Source organism: Henckelia pumila, unplaced genomic scaffold (genome assembly GCF_033568475.1).
Source record: "Henckelia pumila isolate YLH828 unplaced genomic scaffold, ASM3356847v2 CTG_466, whole genome shotgun sequence".
Taxonomy (NCBI): domain Eukaryota; kingdom Viridiplantae; phylum Streptophyta; class Magnoliopsida; order Lamiales; family Gesneriaceae; genus Henckelia; species Henckelia pumila.
Genome location: NW_027331833.1, coordinates 286,367 through 311,066, shown reverse-complemented (window position 1 = coordinate 311,066; position 24,700 = coordinate 286,367). Strand labels below are relative to the sequence as shown.

The 24,700-nt window shown below is 32.8% G+C and overlaps 1 pseudogene; it reads right to left on the bottom strand.

Moving 5' to 3' along the window:
* Window positions 1-2,868: 2,868 nt before the first annotated feature.
* Window positions 2,869-3,066, bottom strand: LOC140872678 (small ribosomal subunit protein eS28x-like; annotated as a pseudogene).
* Between the last annotated feature and the right edge of the window lie 21,634 nt (window positions 3,067-24,700).

Below are 24,700 nucleotides of genomic sequence, written 5' to 3'. Positions count from 1 at the left end.
TATGTAGCAATCTATGGTTATATTTTTCGAATGATTCAATATAAATTATAAACAATCTCAATTATAAGAACAATACAAATTTAGCAAAACAATATGATAATCTCAATGCATCCCATCAAAATTACATCTAACCAAAGTATTATAAAATAAAACTTTCTATTTCCTCTAAATTTACTTAACCAAGATACATTATATACGAACAACAAATTCATTAAATCAATTAATAATATGAAAGAAGATTCGATCTTCCATCTTTTGAAAAGATGGAAAAATATGAATTTCCCTCTTAAAGAAGATTCGAACTTCACTTGACTGTGAAGTGAACTCCCAATCATCATCGATTGTACTACCCCCCCACCCCCCCTCCTTTCGATGGAATCAATTAAGGTCATCACAGATGAAGACATAGTTATAAATTCAACAAGTTATATAGCATAGACAAAAGAACCATGAATAACCGAATAATTTACAATATGTGATAAACACATAAAAGTTTTATCATAAAGAAATATGCAAATCCTAGTAGTTAACTCTCGTGATGACAAATATGATACACACCCATCTGCTTTGGACTTGCCAAACTCACCCAAATTGTCTTAACTATTAATAAATGTCAAACTAAGCTAAAGATTTTTGTTTTTGTTTATTAACTTGTAAGCTCTTACATTATTTATAATAATTTATAAGAACAATTAATGAAAATACAGAATTATTGAAAATTTAGAATACACACAGGCATTAGCATATGTAATATATTCTCAAAATTCTAAGTTCCATTAAGATTACAGTGTTTCAACTTAAGTAACTATGCAAGTGATTATAATACTCTACCATTGAAAAACATTTTTACTAATCATTATCCTTCCACTATTCTGAACCAAATTAAACTACGTCAGCAAATGCGTAAAGTGTGTCGCATGAAAAAATCTTATCCTTGGAGCACACCACAATGAGATGGAATGAAAGAAATTGTTGAATTCTCCTACGTATAGTGTGATTAGACTTTCTAACACAAGTTTGACACTTCCTTCAAACATTACGCTACTAATTAGCATACTTTCCATCATTTAAAAACTCCATGCAAAAGTTAAACAATAATGTAATTTACACAACGGTCTGCTTAACCTTCCCCTGTCATACAAAATTTTTAAGCTTTTATCAAATTGCATTCAAACAAATGAACTATGTAGGTTTCCAAAGCCATTTGAGGACAATTTCATGCATGCCTATGTTTTTACCGAAGAAAGTATTCAAAATGTCACCCCTTAGGCTATATGAATTATTAAAAGAAAACAATTCCTGTCCATGAACCATGACCTATATTGCTAGGACAGAAGAAAATTACGTAGTATTTCAGTGTTACACAATTTCCTAATAGCTAAATATACGAGTAATGGACTCAAAACCTGACTAATCAATGCTAGAAAGAACTACAAGAAGAAAAGGCGAAGAGAAGTAGAGGACTACCCATAACACCAACCTCTTTTGTCATCAAGATGCCTTTAGCCATAGCAAGTAGTTCATTTCTATTTTTACCCTCTACATGTGTCATGTCCTGAGGAAACAAATGTATATATTTTAGCACTGCTTGAAGAGAAAATAGTTCTTAGAAGAAACTTAATTATTTAAGAAATCGTACCGGTATAGGAAAGTGAGGAGAGTTTAGATAAGCATTCCTATAATGTTCTATACAAGCTTCCTTTGTCTTTGTCCCAACATGCTCCGCAACTTCTGCCCAGTTACACATGCCTTACATTTCAATCCCCTGCTAAAAGAACATTTAATGAGGAAAAAACAAAGCTAAGATTTTCAAGAGAAAAAGGGTGGGCTTTAAAGATCAAGGTTCTGATAAACACACAAAAGAAGTAACAGATCACCTCCAGAAGTAGCATTTCTTCATCAGCATTCCATTCTGGACATATGAGAGGAAAGGATAATATGTCCTATTAAAATTACACTTTGAAGACCATCAGCATTCAGCAATGTGAACAGGTCATCACTCAGCTTTAACAAATAAGAACATTAATTATATGTAACAGAAACACGAGAAAAGATTTGATGGAAAATTCAGCACCATCAATCTACTTAAGCAAATGCTAAAAAAAAAAACAACCTGATCGCCATCAGCACACAAAACTCTGTGGCCAGAATCATGAATTTGAGGCAGGTCATGGACTTGAAGCCTCGTTTACTTTTCAAGAATGAAAAAAGCTACAGTGACTTGTTGAAGAAATGGAAGTCGTTGATGGTGAATCGGATCCCTCCTTGCTTTCTGCAAGGCACTCTGCAGTGAAACATATCATGTATATAATACACTTGTTCATGTAAAAGCTAAAAGTAACTACTATGTGGTATATATGATTTTAATTATTTGAATAGAGCCTTTTGCGCGGCCTCAATTTCTAAGATATTTTCTCTTTATGATGGTCGAATCAGAACATTAAGGTATTGCTAAGAAATTTCTAAGAGATTGAATGCACACAATGTTTGTTCAGTAAAGGATATGAAATACTTATTCAAAATCAAACAGTTCCTCCCAGCCTTATGATTCTTTCCAGCTCATTGAAAACATTTCATTCTCTGCATGATCCACAAAATGATATATGTTTATGCATAAACATATTCAATGCTTTATATTGCTAATTTCAGAAAGCCTGGACGGTTTTACCTGCTTTTCAATTTCAACAGCAGAAGCAGCAAGCCTCCTTTTCAATATCTGTCTATCATCCTCACAGGTTTCGGTCTCAGTATCTAAACAAAACCACAAAAAGATAAGTTTCTGAAATTCATACTAGAAAACTATGAAAAACAATTATAAAGAACTGAAATTAGAATGCATTTCCCGCCCAGGAAAAAAAATCAGATTGCTCAACGCAACCGGCGAGCTTCTCTTTCAGACTCGAAGAGAGTGAGAACATCACCCTATCTAACAGGTCCCTTGACATTTCTCATGATAAATCGGTTATGGTCATCAATAAACTTGACTCTCACTTTGGTCACATGCCCATGGGAGTCGGTTTTTCCAATCACCTTCACCACTATGGCATGCTTGATTTGGGATTCCATTTTCTCTTCAGAAACCAAAAAAGTGCTGAAAGTGAGTAGTGAATATTGAATAACCAGTAATTAGTGACAGCTCAATACTTTGTAACTCAAACAACATTACGATTTTTTTCATGATTAATCAGAAATTAGATTCTCCACAGATGTAGCATTCTAAAAACGGATACATAGCTGCACATCAAACAAGTGACAAGAAAGATCCAAATACATTTCATGTCGATAGTAATAAACAAAAAAAAAACTAACAGATCTCGGGATTCCCTTAGGCTTGCTGAAATATTTCGGGGGTATAATTGGAGTACTCTCATCTTCTAAAGATGAGTCATGTTCAAGGCCCACGACAGAAGGGTAATAATAAGAAAATCAAACAATCCTTCACTATTTCAACATCATAATTTTTAATAATTAAGATATAATTAAAAGTTCGAAGTCAATACTTAAAAACAAGATCAAATCCCATTAAAATATCTATTTTTCGGATCCAAACGACCACCGACAAATCCAAAACTAAAATCAATCTATAGAAAATCCAGAATAATCTCAGATCCCAAATCATTTAAACCACCGACACCATAATCTGAATCAAACAAAATGAAATAAATCGTATAAGAATACAGATCCATGAATCAATCATGCAAAAACAGTGATAAAAAAAAACTGGATCAAGAAAATAAAAATTATTGATAAAAAAACTCAAATTCAAACACATAGATCCGAAAATAGAGCAAAATAAACAACAAAACGAAAGATTGGAGATAGAAAAATACCTTAAACTGGTAGGATAAGATAAAATTTAAAGTGACGAAAGATTAGGTTAGAGATTTTAAGATTAGGAGAAGGGATTCTTATGTCACGAGAGCGTACGAAAGCTGCTTGCTATAGCCTCTACCTCCTTTTCTTCTCCCAAACCACGAGAGCGTACAAAATATATCATCTCAAAGCGCCGGAGGATGTATGTAGGGTGGCCCTCCGCCAAGCTTGCCTAGACAAAGCAAGGAAAGAAAGGGGATGTGAGAATGAGAGCGGCGACTTAAGGAAAGGAGCGAACGGAGAGAAAAGAGGCAAATGATTTGGTTAGGGCTTGGCTTTTTTCTCTTAAAAGGGGTATAGTATATGCGTTTATCATAAAAAAAAAATTTTGAAAAAGCAAAGACAACGGTTTTAATTAACCGTTGTCGTAGGTCATAAAAACCCCGCTCATCGACAACGGTTTTAAAAACCGTTATCTCTGACATATAATTGTCGTTTTTAATTAAAATATGGTCAACAACAACGGTTTTCGTAAAAACCGTTGTAAAAAGTCAAAATACAACAGTTTGTGTGTAAAACTGTTGTCTTTTTAGTGTAGTTAATTAGCATATTTGTTGTAGTATATATGTTTTTAATGTATATTTCTTGTCATTTCATATTTGTGTTTCTTTGAGGTTGCTCTAATTTTAAACTTTCATTGGTTAAATCATGTATATTCATGATTCTTGTGATCCCATGTCGTTGTTTTTGGCTTCAAGAGATTCACATCAATATTTGGGGTATATTTAATATATATAATAGTAACCCTATTCATGTATTGCGTGTCAGCACAATTATATTAGTTTTTTTTTGTATTGATAATTATGATTGAAGTTAAATTAATACTTAGATTACGAAAAAAATTTATTGAGAAATGTTTGAAATTATTTTGTAATAACTTGTAACAATATTGAGTGGATAATGTGTGGTTTTTTTTTTTATAAAAAAAGGGAAAATTGCAAATTTAGTCTTGTATGTTTGTCACTTTGCAATTTTGGTCCTTTATGTTTTCACATTTCAGTTTTAGTCCTGTATGTTTCGATTTTTGGCAATTTCGGTCCTTTTTCTTCGAAAATGCTGACGTGGCACTGTACACGTCAGCTCCACATCAGCATTGAATTGGTGCCACGTCAGCGCCACATCGAAAAAAGGACTAAAATTGCCAAAAAAATAAAGATAGCGGACTAAAACTGCAATCTGAAAATATAAAGGACCAAAATCGCAAAGTGACAAACATACAGGACCAAAAAAGCAATTTTCCCTAAAAAAAATTGACGACGTAATTTGTTTGTGGATGGGGTAGTATTGTCATGTGAAAATTATTTTGTTTACATCTACTGAGCTACAAACTAAACCACGGTTAAGATTTCAGATATTTTTGAAATAAAGGTTTTTTTATTTAAAAAATATATATGGAAATTTTGTGAGACACGTGTCAACCGCTCAATGGATTCAGGCATTACCAGCATTGGTAGGGTCGAACGAACCATATGAATAGTAAATTTTTTTTTTTTTGAAAAGGTATTGTCCTTTAAAAAATGATCATATCAAGATACCAAATGTTTTCTTTGTCCTAATATATTTAGTTTGGATTTTTTCCGTCGCCCCAAATATATAGTTTAATTTTTATATTTAGTATCATTTTATTTATTATTTTACGAATCTATTACTATTTACTTTGATTTTTTCAGTTATTAATTTGTTCATTTAATTACTAAAAATTTAATTAAGGATAGAATGATAAATTTCTTTGTAAAATGTAAAATTTCAACTTTCTTAATTTTTGTAAAGTTCACATAAAACTAAATATATGGGAGATAAAAAGTATATTATTTATAATAGTATAGATTCAGTATTTTTAAAAAAAAATATAAATTCACTATTCACGTAGACTAATAAAGTAATATATTTAAATATTATTTGGAATTACAAATCGAAAATTTTCAATTGTTAATTTGTTTTATCACATTTGTTGGGATCGCATAATTTCAGCAAAACGAGTGAAAATTGCACATGTAGCCAGCTAAAACGGTCGAGAAACAGCTGGTATGCAAAATTAATGCGGTAAGTTGTGTTTGACCAAACATCTAAATTAAAGTGAAAATAATATTTTGTTGAGTTTAAAGTACATAACATCATCTTTGTGTAAATAAATAATCGAAAAATTATATTTACCAATGTCATTTTAGTATTTACAATACAATGATGTGACAACAGATACATCATGTCACATCAATAAAAAAAGATGTCACGTTTAGTCATTTTTATGATATTATTTTTAGTCTTGTAATTTGCATGTTTTTATTTTTGTTTTTTCATTTTCAGTCATGTTACGATGAATTTTCATTTGTAATCCTGTAACTTGTATATTGTTTTCATTTTTAAATATTTTAACTTATATTTTTTTCATGTTCAATCTTTTTATGACCGGTAAAAAAACAAAAATAAAAATAACTACATCATTAATGATCAATATCACCTTAGCATACTGATGAAAAATGAATCGAATGTAAAAAAAATCTAAGACTAGCATCAAATTTTGACGAGTAACACGACAAATGACAAAAGCAGACGAACTTAAAAATACGAATTATATGTGATTTTCCCTTCAACGTGCGTATATGTTACTGATTTCAACTAATAGACAAATATATTATTCGAAATTAAAAGTAGTTTGAAGAATCAATATAACTTTGACCTAGTTCAGCCACTCCTTGTTAGTTCAACGAAAATATTAAAAGCATGATGAAGCAAAGTCCAGACCTCATCTACCTGCTAGAAGAAGGAAAAATAAATTTTTAGAGGATTTTCGCATCCTAATCGTACTTTAATGCTTTCGGAATATTGACGATGACTTGTGTTAAGCAAACATATTCAAATTTTGGTGATGACAAAGAATTCTTTCAAGTTTAAACAAGCGAATTACTCAAACATATCAAATATACAAGCAGATCAGTTGGAAGTATTTGAATAAACCAAGGACCTAATCAATACATAACAAAATAGATCCGAAAAAGACTAAACTGATAAAAAATCTCGTATCATATTGAAATCTAATCGGACCAAGTTTCTACTAAGTTTAAACCAGTCTGGCTTCTCGGATCAATCTCTATTGCCAGAATAGTTCAAATAATCCAAACCAGATCAGATCAGAACAAATTCTATTCTTATATCATGATCAAACGAGTTGTTGGAGAAACAACAAAAAGAATAAAGACGTTACTTCCGTATCTGGCTACATTCCAAAAATCCCATTGCCATCCGTACTAGCTTTGGAAAAAAAAACAAAAACACGTGGTATATTCTGCATAACTGTCGATAATATTTGGAACAAATGTGCACCGGTTAGATCTTGAAACATTGGGTATCTGCAACTATAAATACTCAAAGAGTACGAGGTGTTACGCCCAGTCATTCCAAAGAACACTTGCCCCCTCCCCCCGGTCTTATACTCAAGGAGTACGAGGTGTTAGGATCGGGGATATTGTTTGTCTTGTACTGTTATTGACAACAATTTAGGCTAATCTCGTTCTGAATGACAAAGCAGTAGGCTACTAGAATAGTGCAGAAAACAGTCTATTGGATTTGTTGAAGCTAATGATAGAAGGAAAGGCAATGTAAATCAATTTATTTCTGGAAGTTTGAAGGATGAAAATTTTCTACGTCTCGCTTTCTTCTGTTTCAAGAAGGTATCACTAGAAGATTTGATTGATACACGACTTGGTATAAAACTACTTCAGCAGGGCTTACATTTGCTTACTAAAACTCCTAGATCTCTCAACAATGAAATACTGCATAAAAGAATTATTTATGAGAAAAAACTATTTTCTCAATTTTACAATAAGTTCACTCTTCTAAGTAAGTTTTACAAAGATAGGCAGTAGACACAATTTGATCTTGAATATCTGATATATCTTTCTTAGTGTTTTTGAGTGAATGTGAGTGTTTGAGTAGTAGAGAAACTTGAAGATTGATGATGAATTTTATAGCCATTGTTTCACTATTTTCCTTGATGGAGCCAAAGTGTTTTATATAGTTTTTTTCAACGTTAACAAAACTGCTTTTTATGGCTTCATTTAATGCACTAGTACCAAAAAATAAGCTTCTTTTAGGTTGTCATATATGTCATACTCAAAATAAAAATAGACAATGTATTGTACCATATTTCAGAACGACTATTAAATAAGAAACAACTGAAATTATAGTACTACTTTCTAACTTTTTAAGATTGGCTACTGTTATCCAAAGCGAGTAAACTACTCATATTGTTTTTCTTTACTGCTTGAAAATACTTAAGTTCGTATACTGGTTTTCTGTCTATTGTTTTGTTCTACTGTTTTGTTCTACTGATTTTTGTGTGGTCTAAGTATTCTACTACTTGAGATCTTGTTGAATCTAAGCGTATAAAGAACCTGCGCTCTCTTTGCTTTCATATTTCATACAAAGAGAAAAACCAAATCAAATTTTTTAGTTGCTATCACATTCTCACTGCCTTTTCAGATCAATTCAGTGATCAACCGGTGATATTTCCTCAAGCGTTTGAAGATCAAAGTTCACCTATTATTTGTTGGTAGTAACTTTGTCAGAAAGTGTTCTGATTTGAGATTATGTTACTAAGATTTCCAATTGAGGGATTGATTAGATTGAGTTTGTGCAAAGAGGTTTATAAATCCATCTTTTAGTGAAAATCATTCTGGAAACAGAAGGAGGGGAGACGTAGAAACTTAGATTTTGAAATTCCAAAAAAACATCCCTTGTGTTATTTACTTTTATGCTTATTCTTCTTGCCTTAGCTATCAGTTCAAACATAGATTGTGAGAATTAAGCTTCTGCACCGACCAGTTCAGTTCCCACATCTAATTTTTTGTTAAGCAAATCTGAGAAATCGAGCTGGTATCTCAGCTTAGTTGTAAATCAAAGTTTATCAAAATATTTTAAAGTATGTATTTACCCCCCCCCCCCCCTCTCTACACACGTTTTCGATCTTAACAACTTGTAGATTATCTAACATTAAGGTACCAATTTTAATAAGAGTTCTTGAGTTCAAAACTTAATTGTACAATCTCCTAAAACAAGTACACTGAAAGAAAAACCAGTCTTGGATTAAAAGATATAAATTCTAGTCGATTATTTTCATTTTGTGAATTAATTTCTAAATTATAAGCTTTGCCTTTCTTTGACTTTTTTTTACCCTTAATTAAATAGATTGATATATATTATTATGTAATATGATATCTTCTATTTTTAGTAACAAGAGATCGGTTTCCATGCCAACATGAATCGATTAAAAGGAACAAATCAACATATATCGATTTAAAGATTGAAGCGTGAAGAATAAGAAGCACAGTGTACGTGAGAGAAGTAGGAAGATTAGCAGAGATCAAGAGAGAACGAGCGTACAGAGAGAAGTTAGAACAAGAGAGAACATTAAATCAAGTTTGAAGGTTCGTTGCCACTTCGAGGTTGTGCTCATGGAAACACAGCTCCTTGCCAACTACTCCTTGAAGATTATTCAGGCTTTAATTGCGTCCTTGTTCTCCAACTACAGTCTTGGTTTTTATATACTAGTTTTATAATATTTAGAGTGTAGTTTTAATATCTCAATTAGTTGAGATAATTTGTTTCTTTTACACTCTTGATATTTTGTTTTCAATCTTGAATTGAGTATTAGAGTAGTGTTAGGATTTTTCATTGAGATACCTAACTTTGATAGAATTGATAGGATTGGTTTTTGTAATCAAATATTACTTTGTTCTATTAATTATTTTTGTCATAAGGCATCACTTGTACACATTAATTTTTGTGTTTATTATTTCTGTTGTGTATTTATTCGTATTTATTTGTAATAATAAGTTGTTAATTGAACTTACTTGTTTCAATTCTATCTTGACAAGTTTCATGTGGTGTTGCTCTTTGATGTTAATATCATAGAACAACATCAGTGTTTAACTGCAAAAGTTTTGTATAATGTCCTGTGGATACATGTGGTATCAGAGCCATCTCTTGATACACTAAAAGTTGATTCTGGTTGTCTTAACATTCAGGAACATTATGAATACATCTTCAGCAAATTAATTCTTGAAACGCCTATCTTGGATGGAACAACTTATTCCCTATGGAAGACAAAAATACGAATCTTTATCAAATCCATGGATGAGAGAGCATGGCAAATTATTCTCAATGGATGGACTCTTCCCAAAATAGAAGGTAGTGAGGGTCACTATATACTCAAACCAGAAACCACCTGGACTACTGAGGAAGCCTAGATCTCAAGCTTCGATGTTAAATCCTTGAATCAAATATTCTCAACAGTCGATATGAGGATGTTTAACCTCATTTCCGACTGTGTAACTGCCAAAGACGCGTGGGAAGCTTTGCTAAAGCAATGTGAAGGGTCGGAGAGTGTAAAACAAACCAAGATGAGACTGCTAAATACTAAGTTTGAAAATATTAGGATGGAAGATTCTGAAAACATCACATCCTATGACTAGATTCTTCGTGAGATTGCAACTGAAGCCTTTTGTCCGGGAGATCCAATCTCAAATGAAAGACTTATTAATAAAGTTCTTTGGTCACTGCCTGAACGATTCAATGGAAAAATCTGGACCTTTGAAGAAGCAAGAGATACATCAAAACTTAGATTGACTGAGTTAATAAGTACGCTCCAAGTGTTCGAAATGAACATAAGCTCACAGAAAAAGAACAGAGGAAAATCGATTGCATTACAAGTGTCAAATGAATCTTATGATTATCTGCTGCAAATCACACAAGAAGGGAATAAATCAGATCTATGCGAAGAGTTTATCTCTCTGATCACGAAGAAATTTGGCAATTATCTGAAGAAAATGAGATATAACAAAGAAGGTGAGCAGAAATCCAAGCAATAACACTACTTGATCCTTTGAAGACTCAACAACTTTCTCTATCACAAGGAAATAATAATTTGAAGTACAATGTTGATCCCAAGAATATTGAATTTATTAAATGTCGTGAGTGTTCGGGTTATGGACACTATGCGAATAAGTGTGCCAATTGATTGAGAAAACGAATGTCAACATATTTAAGTGATGATGAAGTGGATTAAGATAAATAATCTACTGATGATGAAAATAAAACATCACTTAGTTACTTACCTTGTGAAGAGAAACCCGTTGCTGCAAGTCAATTCTCATGGTGTTGCCTCTGCACAGCAACACCAGGCCACAATATCCGAAAGTGTGCATGTTGAAAATTCCAGTGAGCATAATAATAAAGATGAAAAAGAGCTGACCTTGGAAAGCGTTCAAAGTATGTATGAGGAACTATATGTTGATTGGTTAAAAAGGAATCAAGTGAATCTTGCACTTACGAAAGAAAATACTGATTTGAAAAGCTCTCTGGCCAAGCTCGAGGCTATCATGACCAAGAGAGATATCAATTTTTGCGGTATTAAGGATGAACTGGCTCGAGCATACTAGACTTTGGCAAAATACAACTCAAGTTCAAGTAAACTCAATGCTTGTTGTCTGTTGGAAAAGATGATAAAGCTAGTTTGTGATTCAAGAGCATTATGTTTGAAGTAGGTGAATCATCAAAAAGTACTCCGAAGCCTACTATGTTTGTGAAAGAAAGTGGGAGTCAGTCATCTTATAAAGAAGTTCTTATTGTCAAATTTTCACCAAACAGGTTTACACTCAGAAACAGAAAGGTAAGAAACCTCTTTTTGTTTCTCACTACTGTCACAAACTCGAACACATCAGACCCTACTACTTCAAGTTGAGGAAGGACTACATGAGGTAGAATATCAAGTCGATGTTGTCCAGTGGTGTTGGCAACATCAGCCAGAACACCAGCCACAACATCAACAAGAAAAAGTCTTCTGTAAAAAGGGTTTTGGGTACCAAAAGATAAGTCTAACTGCTTTGTAATTTAACCTCATTGAGAATAGACACTACAGGTTCATGATACTTTGATAGCGGCAGTTCACATCACATCACATGACTAGATTAAGGGAGTTTCTCACTGACTAGATTAAGGGAGGTTCAACTTGGTGAAAAATTTGGTTGTAGAAGCTCCAAGGTAAACGAATTGGATCTATGACACCAGAAGCTTGGACATGCAAACTTCAAAACCTTGAAGAATCTGAATCTAAAAAAATGACAATAGAAGATGACTTCCAAAACTTAATGGATGAACAACTGAATACTCAGGTGTTGTCCCCGATGCTGACAACATCGATGTCACAACATCGGATTCCCAATTAATTCAATCTGAATAAAGTCATTATGATGATGAGATACATACTGATGTGGAATACTAAAAAGGAAGTATTAGGGAAGATTCAGAAAGATAATCATAGAACTCAAGTAATTGGTGACTTACAGGAAAACATGCGAACCCGAGTCAAAGAAAAAAAAAAGGACTATTGGAAGATGATCGGGTTAGTGTGCAATACTTCTGGGTCCTCTCAGGTAATTTATTCTAGTTTTGTGTTGCTTATTGAGCCCAGGAATTTGAATGAAACCTTAAAAGATGAATTTTGGATAAATGTTATGCATGAAAAACTTGAGCAATTTGTTAAAAATGATGTATGGTATATTGTACCACCTCCTGCTCATGGCAATGTGATTGGTACTAAATGTATTTTTAAGAATAAAACTGATGATTCGGGGAACATTGTTAGAAACAAAGCTCGGTTGGTTGCTTAGGGGTATACTCAAGTAGAACAGGTGGATTTTGATGAAATTTTTGCCTCTGTTGCTTGCATTGAATATGTTATAATTTTAATGATATTGATTATTATATATGTCTTAAATTGTATCAAATGGATGAAAAAGTGATTTTCTTAATGTTTTCTTGCCTGAAGAGGTTTATGTGAAACAACCTAATGATTTTGAAGATCCCAAGCACTTGGATCATGTATATAAACTGAAAAAGGCTCTATATGGACTCAAGCAAGCATCCCATGCATGGTATAGTAAGTTGACAGAATACTTGTTAAGTATTGGCTTCAAAAGAGGTGAAGTGGATAAAAATCCCTTTATTAAAAACTCAAAGGTGATATCTTGATTTGTCAAATCTATGTGGATGATATACTGTTTTGTGCATCTTCTCAAAAGCTTATCGATCACTTTGTTGAATGGATGTCATCCACATTTGAAATCAGTATGGTAGGAGAGTTGAGTTATTTTCTTGAACTCCAAGTCAAACAATTGGATGATGGTATTTTCTTGTGTAAAACTAAGTATACTACGAATCTTGTGAATAAATTCTGTGGTGATAATCTGAAACACATGAAAACGCCTATTAGTTCAAGTGAGAAGCTGTGCAAAGATGTTGTGGTAGACGGTGTTGACAACACCATGTAGCGCAACATCATAAGCAGTCTTCTATACTTGACCGCTAGCCGTCCTGACATAATGTTTAGTGTATGTTTATGTGCTAGATAACAATCTGATCATAAAGTTTCTCATCTTAAACTTGTGAAAAGGATTTTGAAATATGTTGCAGGAACAATGGATCGGAATTAGGATTGTGGTATACCAAAGAAACTAATACTAATTTAGTTGGTTTTAGTGATGCTGACTAGACAGGTGATTTAGATGATAGGAAAAGTACAACTGGTGGTTGTTTTTACCTTGGAAATAATCTGGTTTCTTGGTATAGTAGGAAGCAAAACTATGTTTCACTTTCAACTACTGAATCTAAATATGCAGCAGTTGGAAATTGTTGTTCTCAACTTTTATGGATGAATCAAATGGTTGATGATTATAATCTTAAAAATGAAACTCCTATTGTATATTGTGATAATTATAGTGCAATTAATATCTCAAAAAACCCAGTACAACACTCCCTCACTAAACATATTGATATAAGACATCATTTTATTCGTGATTTGGTTGAAAAAGATTTGATTCATATGGAATTTATTGGTACTGACAACTAACTAGCTGACATATTCGCGAAAGCATTAGATTTTGAGATATTTTCCAATCTTAGAAAGTCTCTTGTCATGTGTTCCGTTTCATCATTCACGGATGTTGGTTTGTGGTATTGCCAACACAAAACTTGCGTGTGATTTTTTAGGACTTCAGGCATCTTTCATTTTGTTCATGCACTTTTTTCAGTGTATTGTTTGTTCTGTTATGGTCATCAACTGGATAATTAGTAGATTTGTTTTGTTTGTTGAAAATATTTTGCAACACACTGAGCCATATTGATCACTCACTTAAGTCACTAAGTAGTTGAGAAATGTTTGTGTACTCCATTATCTTATTCCATGTGAAAAGTGACTTAGAGAAATTTAAATGTGAGCATATAAGAGAAGTATTGACGCATTGTCTAACACATAAAATTTCGGAAAAAAATGGAAAAGGCTACTTGAAGGAGTCCTATGAAGACCGTTCTCTCAGTGCGCATGCTACCCCTTCTGAATCAGTTAACACAAATTATGGCCAATTCAGTGTGAAAATGTGTTCAGTATTTTTTTTAAAACTACAGTGTTCCCAAGCGATGTTGCCAACATCAGATGCAAACATCACACTTGTAAACATATTTCATGCATTGTTGTTGCATTTTTGCTACTATACATTCTGTTTTACGACATCCTTAGGTCATAAATTTGCATTATTTCGTTAATAATTGAACCGGTTAAATTTTTTCATATTTTTGGATAAAATATGGTAAAAAATCGAATTAACCATAAATTTGTTTTGGAATTTCAAACTCAATGGTGTGACATACGGTGTGGATTTTTTATTTTTGGGAATGACAGATATTGATTTAGCTAGATTATTACCTTGTATAATAAGTTTCCAATTTTCTCAAAATTTAAAATTGATTTTTTACCGTTATAGTGTAATAATTTTGGGGGATTCTGAGTTTAATCGCACAAAGACTCTTTCATAATATATTTGGTCTTTCTAATTTATGATATTAGGGTTAAATATTATCACTTACCTTGAGATCTCAATTTGCTGCCTTCTTCGCCATTCTCTGCTATTTACTTCTTAAGCCCACTACCTGCTTTTACTCACAATCTCCTTGACAATGGTAGGACTTGTCTTTGATCCTTGGGATATTTGATCAGAGATGGGTCACAATTCCAATGTTACCTCTCCCGATCCAACAACACCAGAAGAGCCTGTGCCACCTTTGGTTGTCGTGCCATTCTTGGCACCCCCTGTTCCTCTTGCAGAAATCGCTCCTGGAGAACCTGGAAATGAAATTGATGTCGAAAACCCTCTCGAATTTGCTAAACTCAATAGGGTTCATCCTCGTCCTGCAATCCGAGCGATTCAAATACGGTGGCTCCGCTGCTCCCTCATTCATCCTTGACCACAATTTTTCATCGGGAGATGACTTGGGAGACAAAGACATTGAGGTGGTTTCTCGTCCAAATCCCTCTATTGGTGGTGCTTTCTCCTCTGCTGCTGCAGAAGATACATCGAGAGAAGATGAATCTTTTGACTCTCCTCCAGCTCCTACTGCTAAACCCACAGTTGATACTACTGCTGATGAAGAGAACTCCACTGAGTTCGAGATGTCTTTGACCCAGTTCTTGGCCAATTTGAAAAAGAATGGTGGTGCATCTTTAAAGCCCACTTGAAACGACCCTTACTCGAGTTTTTTTAAATAATACATATATGCCCATACATATACACATCTATACTAAAAATAGATTTTTCAAGTAATATAATACATAATAAATTGATTGTATGCTAACAATTCAAAATACTCAAACGATTAAAGAAAATCCATACACGGTTGTTCGATAACATAAAATGCGGAAATTCAAAGTTCATACCCCAAACCACAAGCAAACAACCACGGTTTCCAAAACCAAGTAAAAACAGTGAAAATAGTAAACGTAAGAGGAAATTAGTTTTAATACAATCCCCAAATAAAATCTTATAAAGATACTGAAACATAAATACTTCAAAGGTCACGGGTAAGCTAGCCAGCTCCTGATGCTCAGAGGCCCTCGGCGCCCGTTGGGACCACATCCTCCTGACTAACATCATACTCACCTGCACGACATTTAGATCTAATGAGCCTAGAGGCTCGACATGCTCTACCTTTAATAACAAATACTACATAATAAAATTGAATGCAAACACATATCGTATAAAAATATTTTGACGTATCTTATGCATGCATGCTCGTAAAAACTTATGCATAATGCTGAGTCGTAACCATAACATCATCATAATTTTGATCATAATATATATATATATATATATATATATATATATTCAAATAACAGAATTAAAATAAACCAAAATATATAAATCAATAAAATACACAAATAAATTAAAGAAGGTTTACATAATTCTTTCAAATAATTTAATCAACAAAAACTATTATTTAAAATTAGCTCTTCTTATGTTTTTTGAAACAAAATCATCAATTATGTCGTCATAAGATATATCTTTCAATATGTTTTTTTTAATGTAGAGGATCGCCAAATCATTCAGTTCATCTTGACTCATTGTGGTTCTCAAATAAGATTTTAATAATTTTAAATTGGAAAAAAACTTCTCAACTGATGCTACAGTCACAGGAATAGTCAATAAAATTTGATACGCAACCACGATCATAGGAAAAATATTCATTTTTAGACCTGTAATCCTCGAATTTTCAGAATATATGTGAAATTACAACAATATTAACATCTTACCTTAAACCAAAATAATGTGAGCAAAAACATTAAATCAAAATAAGATTAAACAATATATCAAAATTCGAAAATAAAATAAAATTGAACAAGAGTCTTGTAATTCATACCTTGGATCGTTTTGTTGAATGTGTTTGTATATTTTCGTAAATTTTGTACTTCTTTATTTTTTAAATTCTTAAACTATTGATAGTCAATTCACGTAATCGCACGCAGCCACAAACTAACAAAAGGACAAATTATTATCGAAACTCTCAAAATTAAAAACTCAAATCATTTTTTTATGTGGATGAATTTTGTGTGAAAGCATAATATATAATATTTATATATAAATATATATATATATATAATAATTTTTAAAAAAAAATTGGGGCCCCACACAAAGGTGGGGCCCTGGGCGTGTGCCCTGGCTGCCCAGGGCCAGGGCCGCCCCTGTCTCCAATGCACGAGTTCTACTGCAACCTCATTGCCGTTGTTGGAAGTGCAGACTCTAAGAAGTTTGAGCGATTTTTTGTGAGTGGTCTCTTGTATGACTTCAAGCCCTCAACTATAAACAGTCTTTATGTTAGGTCCAAAATTTCACTAGCTCAATCAAAACAAATTTAATTGATTTATATTATTTATGCATGTTAATTGTGAAATTTAATTGTTATGTTTAAGCTATGTGATTTATGTTATTTAATGTGTTACAAATTATTTTAGTATTTTCAGGTTTGGAATTTATTCTGGACCGACGGAACGATCCTAACCTTTGAACAAGTTGAGAAATATTTTATTGTTAATCAAAAGTTTAAAGTTGATGCAGTGTATTTTTAGTTGGGTGAAAGAGTTTAAAAATTTTATTTGCAACTAATGGGCCGACTCTCAAGCCCATTAATCAAAAATTAATTAGACGTCAAAATATTTTACAATCCTTTCTTTTAAAAATTTCTGGACCCCGCTTCTCCCTTCTCCCCTTTCTCTCATACACGATTCAAAAGCTGCATCAGAGCTAGGGCAGAGTTCTTTAGTTTTCTCGAGGCTAGATCGCTCCATAGTCCAGGTTAATTCCAAGCATCAAAATCCATGAAGTTTTAACGTTTATAAAACACCGTTCAAGAGTATTAATTTGTTTATATGAACCCTAGGTTGATTTATGGTGTTGATTGATGCATGATTTTAGAAAAATTCATTAGTATGTTGTATAATCGTGAAACGTAATGAGTTCCTGATGTTTTCGGTGTAAGTTTATTTAGATTCAAGGGCATCTATGTTTGAAAAGTCAGAATTTTGATGGAGAAGTTTTGAATGTAAATTTTTTATTCAAATCTTTGAAAAGTTGGATCGTGTTGTGCATAACTTTTGAAGTTTTTCATGTGTTTGATGATATCTTTCAATGGGTAGCGTTCAAACTTGATAAAAAGATGGAAAAATTTCGGAAAAATCGAGAAAAAGCGGAAACAAGCCCTGCGCGCATGCAGCCGCACCAGCACGGGGGCGCTGCTAGTACAAGGGTGCTACTCCAGCAGCGCCCCCGAGCTGGTTACAGCGCAGGGGCACACTTTAGTGGCGCCTCTGCACTGCTCGGTCTGTCTGGGCCGATTTAATTTTTTGTTTTTAAGTCCTAAAATTATGTTATGATATTTAAGGAGTTTTAAGTATTTTTAAGAGTGTTTATGAAAAAATTTCTTGTTTTAGATTTTCGGACTGGACGAAACGACTCACGTGGAACGATTATGCCATGTAATGCATGTTTATGCCTTATACCTTCTTGAAAGCTATTTTTCCGTGAAAATCATGAAATTTTATGAAGTATTACATGCATGATTGAATTTACATCGGTCTTAGCATGCATGACTTTTATCACGAAAGTTTAAGAGCATGAAATGACAAGGTTATGAAAAGTTATGATAAGATGATGCATGAAAATACTTTTGATGTTGTAAGTGTTCGTGTGGTAGAAATACGAGATTGGTACTCCGGGATGAGCACCGGAGGGGTTTTTCCAAATAATGAAGGTGCGCATATTGGCCATGACCGGTATGGACGACAAAGAGATGGTGTGCATATTAGCCAAGGCAATATGGACGGTATTCAGTGCGCATATTTTTCAAGGCTAGTATGGACGGTACATAGATGGTGCGCCTATTAGCTAAGGCAAATATGGACGATATTCGGTGCGCATATTGGTCAAAGCTAGTAGGGATGGTACATCTATATGCTTGTTGTACAACGACTGTGATCACGGGAACCCCATGTGCTCATATGACATGATTACCACAATTACATGTACCTCGTCACACAAAAATGATAAGTTTTTATGTTACGTTCATTTATGGCACTGCATTGAGTTTCAAGTTTTTTCATATGAGTTTTATATGAATTTTCTTGCTGAGTCTTTAGACTCACTATACATGAATGGTGCAGGTAATGATGCTATCAATGAATTAAATGATGAGTATGGAGTCGGGGCATGAAGAGGAGCAGACAGTCGGGTCGGCGAGAGATGCATGAGCGTTGTTTTATGAGAACAATTTTATTGTGCACAAATAACGTTTATTTTTTTAGAGAAGAAACAAGTTTTAGTAAATTTTTATGTTGGTCATGTGAGCAATACTTCAAAATTTTATTTCATACGGTTGTTGATGCACTTTTAAATATTTTTTTTAATGAAGAAGATTTTTATTTTCCGCAAAATTTTCCGCAACGTTTTTTTTAGAATGTATGTTTAGTAGCGTTCCCAAGTTTTGGGACGTTACACGACTATGGACTGTGTTGAAGAAAGTGTGGATCCTGATTTGGATACCATCACTACTGTCCTCACTGGCGGTTTGGTGAAAAAGCTCCTTCTTAGCCCACTACAACTATCTGTCGTTTGCCTCACATCTTTTTACTTTGTGCTTCACAAGCTAGCCATGAAGAACTGGACTCCGTCCACCAACTCCACTGTGGTGACGTGAGGACAGGATCTTACCTTGTTTGCAATTGGTACTTCTGCCAACTTCAATTTTGGACACCTGGTGTTTCGCACTGTGCTAACTTTTTCCGATAGTGGTCTCAAGCTATCAACTGGCTTATCGTATCCCTAATCGATCATTCTTCTACTGGAATCCCAAGGCTTTCTTCGTAATGAAGATGAACTCTTATCTGCTTAAGGAGAGCCTATCAAGATCGTACCTGACTTTCTTAAAGGGAATAGGAAGCTTGATCTGCCATGGATGGGTGGATCTATGAAGCCTGGTGTTGTTCCTGATGCTTCTCACATTGGCTCTATCCCACTAGAGTTTGTGCTCTTCTCCAATGACTATCTTTGGGCACAAATAAAGTTTGCTGAGTCACAGATCCTCAATGCTCAAGCTATCATAGATCACTATACGGAACAAGTGACTGAGTATAAGCTCATCCTCGAGGTTTTCTCTTCTAGACAAAAAGAGGGGGATCCGCAAAATGAAAAATGAGAATGAAGCTGGACCATCTAGCACTGATATAAGAGCAGAGTCTTAGGGCTTTTATTCCTTTCTTTTCCTTTTCATTTCCCCATATTTCTTGTCTTAGCTATGATTTTGAAGCATTAGGCTTGATAGTTGATGTTGTTTTCCTGTTTTGCGCACACCATATGATCAAATTTAGGGGAGCCTAAGTTTTCTTACTCAGAGGGAGTAACTAATAATCATGTCAAGATGTACGTTGCATGCATGTATCCCTTTTAAGCAGGAAAAAAATGATAGAAATATGTTTTTGCTATATATGTACACAAAATAAAGACGTATATGAATTTCGAACAAAACGATAGAAATATGTATTTCGATATCTGTTATATTTTGACCAAGGTAGAATATTATAATAACCAGTACTCTAAAATGGTATCTTGGCAAATAGTTCTGATTTGTTCAGACCGTAATAAGGTGAATGAACTATTAATTTAACTTCTTCTATGCAAAAGTTCATTTATATTAGTCAGTTAAGGGTTTCTGGTTATAGCCATGAGAGATTTTAATGTTTTGGTGTATAAGTGAAATAAATTTCAATTTTGTGATGAAAAATTCAGTTTTTAATTAGTAAACTGACAAAAAAACAATTGTGTTTTCATTATATATATACACTACTGATCTTGACAGCATATGATATCAAAATCACACAGAAACAAGTAACTATAAATGATCAACATCGGTACAAAATTTTCTCCTATTTTTTCCACATAAAATTTAATTCATGGAACTTGAGGAGGGGATAATGAAAGAAAAAAATACTTGTTCATCTTGTGAAAAGTTATGCCCAAATCATTAAGGAGATCGATATTCTCGTATTAATTACATTACATTGAGATTTTTTTGTTTTTGTTTTTTTTTCTTTTTCAATGACATGTAATCCGGATAGTCAAAAATGGTCAAATGTGGTAATAGATTAAATTTTCATCTAATTTGGACACAATCAACATTTATTTGTATATTTTTAATGCAGGAAAGTAACACAAACTTCTATTCAAGTGTTCAATTTAATTTATTCTTGTCTCAATTTGGGGGGACTCATCACAACTTAGAAATTTTATCAAATACATTAAACTTGTTTAAAAATTGTTTTCTCATTACATTTTCACATTATTTGTAGGGAAATGATCATGGTAACTCAAGGAGCATGAAGAAATGTGTTGTTTAATTAGCTGGAGATTGTGGGTTTGGCAGCCATGATTTTCTACATTTTTAGAATACAGGCTTTGATGTGTGTTTCTTGTGCTTTAATTAGTGGCAAGGTTTCGGTGTTTGTCAAGTTTCCATTGATCGACACGTTTTCTTGCTGAGAATTTGATTTCTTTCTTGAAGTTTTGTCAAATTCTTTTACAAAAAATACAAGCTTTCCTTCTTGCTGAGAATTTGATTTCTTTCTTGAAGTTTTGTCAAAAATACAAGCTTTCCTACTGTCTATCACGCTGTGATCCCGAGTTGTGAGTTCAATCTTTGTTCTTTATTTGGTGGTTTCGTTCTGATTTTGGAGTCGGCCAAGATAAAGAATTAAGGGTATTTTAACTGGGGTTAAATTCATAATCATCTCCAACATTTGAATTCAGTTTCAAAATCATCCTTGACCTAACTTCAATCTCATCCCTCATATATCATTTGGTTAAAAATAAGACTAATTATTTGTTTTTTTAAGTTGTTTGACTGAAATGCACTTTTGTTTGTTTTTTAATTTTATTTGAATACTGTAAAAAATATTATTATTCAATATGATTCAAATAAAATATAATAGTTTTAATAAAAATAACTAATTATATAAAATAAATTAATAATTTATAATAATATGTTGGATGCAATAATTGCTCATATTAGGAGAGTGGTCGATCGTGACACATGAGCTACTGTATGGTTTAAATTATTTGAGTTGCACTAGTAGCATCAACTATAACTTTTAATAAATAGACAAACGTTAGGTCTATAACTGATATCATAACTAATGTCACAATTTTGATTCACATTAATCGCAATGAATACAATTATTGAGAGATGATCAATTGTTGGATGCAAAGATTAAAATTAATTAGTGGCCAAAATTTGAAACATATATATAGAGCATATTTATATATTTTCCAATAAAAATATAACAATATTGGAAAAAAAATAAGTATTTATATACAATTAATTAATAATAATAGTAATAATATTACAAATAATATGTTTTTATAAATATTACAAAATAAAATTACTTTTGTTAAAATTATTCTATATTTTTTTGGTATATGTTTCAAATCTTGACCACAAAATTTTATATTTTTTATTTTGTCTTTAATAAATATATAATATTTTTGTGTTTTATTTAAATTAAAATTTTTTTATATTATTGGAAAACATTAATTTATTTTATATAATTAGTTATTTTTATCAATATTATTATATTTATTTTTGAATCAACATTATTCAAATTAAAAAAATTTTATTATTTAAATTAAAATTTTGTTATATTATTGGAAAACATTAATTTATTTTATATAATTAATTATTTTTATCAATATTATTGTATATTTTTTGAATCAACATTATTTAAATAAAACAAAAGGGCATTTAAGTCAAAAAAAATTTAAAAGATAAATAATTGGTCTAGTTTTTAATAAAAAATAGAGATGAAGGATAATAATGAAGTAATTTGAAATGTGAGGGATGATTTTGAAATTGGTTTCAAATGTGAGGGATAAAAATAAATTTTACTCGTTTTAACTGTGATTTTTACCAAGTAATTAAATGCATGGAAGGGAAACAAGGGATGAAGAAATATATACCTACTGGTACACGAGCATAGTTAAGAATTCAAAAACTTGAGTTCAATCTTTTTTTTAAGAAATCAAAATTCTGAGTATATGCTAATTAGACAACAATATTATTATAGCCATAAAACTCGAGTTTCATCTTCATAGATGAAAATGCCCAAATATGGGATACCAACGTTTACAAGCATCTAAAGTTTTCAAAAGACTAATTGCACTACACCGTCTACCATTACATTACATTTTCTAACTAACATTAATCATGGCCGCTCATTCTCATCTCTTGCATTTTTTGTTTTATCGCATCAATTTTTTCCGTAATCACATCATCTAATCACATCATCGTAATTTTCACTGAAAATGAAGTAGTTGGACGTGGCTTCTTCACATATTCCTCAAAACTCTTATTGCCCTACTTGAGAACTTTTGGTATAAAACACCTTTATATTCGTTGACCTCAAGATGTGTTCCTACCCAAGTCTCGTAACCACCAGGATTTTTTCGTTCGAATACAATATACGGTTTCCCTTAAAAAAAAAAAAATAATGTCACATGGGTGAGAACTCGATCGATAATGTAATTGTAACGAAATGCAGATTCAAAAGAACAAGTGCAAGCACACTCATATCTTACATAAGGCAACAATTTCAAAAGTTCCCAGTCAAGGGATGGATGGGAATACCATCGAACTGTTGGCAAGTAATACCTGCTTGTTTGTCAACTCTGTAAAAATTTAACCTCACATGAAAATAAACAACTCTGCATATATAATAATTTAAATAATATAGATTGACATTAAACAGGGGGCACACAGACTTTTGGTTCTACGATCCAAGAAACTTGAACCGCTACCATCACTACGCAACCTGATAGGAACCGAACCTACTATATCTTAAATTTCTAAAATGGACAAAGATATCACGCAGACTGAGAGATGGTGACAAATGTGAGAGGAAATGGAAATCAAGCTGAGTTCACAAATCTTGTACATTTTCAGTACCATGTAGCAAGATGACAGTGCATACAATGTAAAAAACCAGTAGGATTTTTTCAAGCCAATGATTCGGTTTTAGATCGACCATCTACACAATTCCTAGCTAAGGAGTATCACGATCACTTCAAGTTAAAACAAGTTATATTTTAAAAAAAAAACTCAGAAAAAAGGAACGCACAAAAGCAATTAAACTGAGGACATGACAACCAACCAAATCTTCATATTCATCAAACATGAGAGATAAATTGTAACTTATTTCATTTAAGTACTTTGTACCTCGTAACCAAACTTGATATTGGTGCAATTAAATGTTCAGCCGTCTCTCCCTCAATTTTTTTTTTTAAAAAAATACACAATATTCATGTATAATAATTACTCCAAATGTGTTTCAGGCCTCAAATTTATCAAGTGATGCCCCATCTATTGATTTTTAAAGAACTAGATGTGGAAAAAAAATTGTTTGTGACTCACCATTACTACTAAGTAGCCGTTTATAACAAATGAAGTGAAGGGAGTCGGAGTCGGAGTCGGCGGTTCAACGAAAGCCCCGGTGGATCTTGACCTTCACGGGAGTCGGTTTCTGAGGCGCAAAAGGAGGAGGGTTGGGTTTGACTTTTGAGAGTGAGAGAAAGAGATAGAGGATTCGACTCACACGTTTTTTGTTTATAAAAAAAAATTTTAAAAAAAAAACCCTACACTTGCCACTTGTCAAATGTTGAGTGGATGAATGCACTGCAGCATTGACTCAGCTGCTGCCACCCGCCAGCTCTTCCGTCCCCACACATCCGAGAATGAAGCCCATGCTGACAAATGTTATGCTCATCCACAACTGATTCCCGCTCCGCTAATTCATCCCCAATTCGTTATAAATTAAAATTAAAATTCATTTATTTAAACCCTCTCTCACTCACACTCAAATTCCATTTTATTGCTCCATTTGTGGTGTAACAAGAATACCATATCC